The sequence below is a fragment of the Phalaenopsis equestris genome, unplaced genomic scaffold (assembly GCF_001263595.1).
Source record: "Phalaenopsis equestris unplaced genomic scaffold, ASM126359v1 Scaffold000222, whole genome shotgun sequence".
NCBI classification, from domain to species: domain Eukaryota; kingdom Viridiplantae; phylum Streptophyta; class Magnoliopsida; order Asparagales; family Orchidaceae; genus Phalaenopsis; species Phalaenopsis equestris.
The window spans coordinates 19,319-22,211 of record NW_018164664.1 but is presented as its reverse complement, the minus strand read 5'-3'; positions in this window follow the sequence as shown (position 1 = coordinate 22,211).

Here is a 2,893-nt window from a genome sequence, read left to right as displayed (position 1 = left end):
ATCTGCACCTCGAGGATACAAATTAGCGGCGATACGACATCACAAGCCACTTGCAAGCTCGAGTTCGGGTTTCAAAGTTATCTTAGCTCATTCTGTCAGGCCAAAATTTGCTATGGACTCCCAAAATAACTCTATCTGTCTATCTGCGGGTTTCAATTGTCAAAGTTTTTTTGAATTATTGGAGTGAAATTGTCGAAATTATTTTGGGTTATTTTAAAATTATTTCGAAATTATTGAAGAGAAATTTATATATTTCACGTTAATAAATCCAAAATAACCCTGAAATAACATACGTGTTTTCACTTCAATAACCTTGAAATAACAGTGAAGGTTATTTCTTGGTTATTTTTGGATAATTAAAGAGAAATTCATATATTTTACTTCAATAATCCCCGAAAAAACACATTGGAGGTTTTTTTGGGGATATTTCGGGGTTATTGAAGAGAAACTCATATATTTCACTTCAATAACTCTTAAATAACACCGCGGAGGTTATTTATTCAGGGTTTATTTTAGAGTTATTGCGAAGTGCCTAGTTCCACTTTAATATTTTTTAGGTTGGCTCGATATAGCACACATGGCGTTATATTATTGAGAGTCCACATGTATAGCTACGTTCGGAGTCCGGCTAGAAAATTTTTCTGAGAGAGAGATACGAATAAATATTTTTGCTCGATATAACTAATAAATTAATATTTTAAATATATCTTAATACACCTTTAACAAAATTTATTATTTAATTTAAATCTTGAGATAAATTTTTAGATAAGAAATATTTCAACTTAAGTTATAGAACATTTAGAGTTTTAATTTTTACAAATTTATAGTTAAACTAACCATTCCGACCAAAAACACCCAATAATACCAAAATTAGTTTAATCTGAGTTATAATCAGGGAGACTTCGGGTCTAATTGAATGTTTAAACAAACTTTAAATTTGGCATACATACAGCCAAATCGACCGACTCGACGAGAGAAATCCAACGAGTCTGCTCTTAATTTTGAGTTCAAGGCCATAATGTAATTTAAAAGTTCTATATGACCAGGGAGATCAATATGAGAGTGAGATTAGATGGTTAGGAATGTTACTCTCCATAGGACTGAGATGTATCTCCCCTAGAAGATTTAAATTGGCCCCCTCTCCTTACTTGAGGGGGAGGAGAATGAGCCAAAATTCATGTTGTTCTGGACTGAAGACTCAACTATAACTCGTCATCCACAACCATCTACCTTCATCGGTCATCGCCCACCGTTCGTCCCCGACAACCGTCGGCTGCCTTTTGTTCACCGTCTTCGATGAACTCTATTTGCTAACAAAGTATCGTTAATACGGGTTAACGAAGTATCCCAAATACGAGTAACAAAACATCAAGAATATAGGGTAACAAAATATCTCGAATAGGATATAATAAAGTATCGTAAATGCAGAGTAATAACATATCCCGAATATGGTGTAATGATATTCTTGAATACGGTTATACATTAACTTTTTACAATAACCACATTCAAAATATGTTGACTTTTTCTGACTTTTAAAATTTTCTCCATACGTTGTATGCAAATAAGTAATGTCCCTGACCCGCAATCAGCCAAGCCACATTTTTCAGTCCACGGCCCTGCCTACACCCACAATGGCTCTTGCAAATTCTTGTTGCCCACTTTGTCGACCCAACCCAGCCTGCATCCACGCTCCACAAACTCGGCTTGTGCCGACCCTATCGCTGACCTAACCGCTCACGCACACATCCTTTTGCCAGTAACCTCATGTCGCCGACCATCAGTAGTCATCATTGGCTATCACCCGCATTTGCCAAACACACATGAAACCGACCATCACCAAATTTTTTGAATTTTTTTTTCATTTTTTGTATTTATTTTATTTTCGGATGACATAATCAACATCACTCTAAAATAAAGGCAACTGATACATTATCAAGAAATTTAATCATTTAACATGAATCTTGAAGCAATTTTTTTTAATAAGAAAAAGTACAATTCAAATTAAAGATCATTCAGATCACTGGTTTCAATAAGCTTATTACAACATTCTAGCACACAAATCATTTGCAACATTCTAGAGGGGGGAGGAGTCCAATTCCACTGTTTTTCTAGACTGAAGATCCAGTAATAAATTGTGGCCTCAGTAATTGTCAATGACCTTCAACTACCATCTGATAGTCGTTATCGACCACCACTGGTTGCCCCAAACTTGCCATTCTTTTCAAACTACAATTGCTAATGAAATAGTGGTGCAAATGAGTTAAGCTGACTCGTGAGCCAGCTCGAACTCTACTTGATAAGTGACTCATGAACTAAGCTCGATATGCTTACAAGCCAAACTCAAGTCAAACCCGAACTAAGTGAGTCGGCTCATTTAAAAAATTATGAACATAACTATACTCAAAATATATTAAATTTTAAAATTTTGTTTTTAAGGTGATAAAAATGTTAAGAAATAATATTTTTAATTATATATTAGGTAATTTCTTATTATTTATCTCCTAATTGTTCATTCTATTTGTCAACTTAGTATAAAGTTATTTTAAATTAATAATATTTTCTCTCTTTTAAATTAAACATGTCGGCTCGCAAGTCGGCTCGAACTCGTAGAATTAAGCTCTAGCTCGAGCTAGAGCTCAATAAAATTAATCAAGCTCAAGCTCTAGCCGAAGACATCTCGAGCTCGACTCAACTCGTTTACACCCCTATAATGAAGTATTAACAAACTCTCGAAAACGGAGCAATGAAGTATCATGGATGTGGGATAAGAAAGTATCCTAAAATATCGGGCAACAACTTATCTCAAATATGGTATAACAAAAAATATCGATACAAGGAAACGAATAATTTTGTATTAGAGATCTAGTGAGAACTCTTGGCAACAATTCCTTAA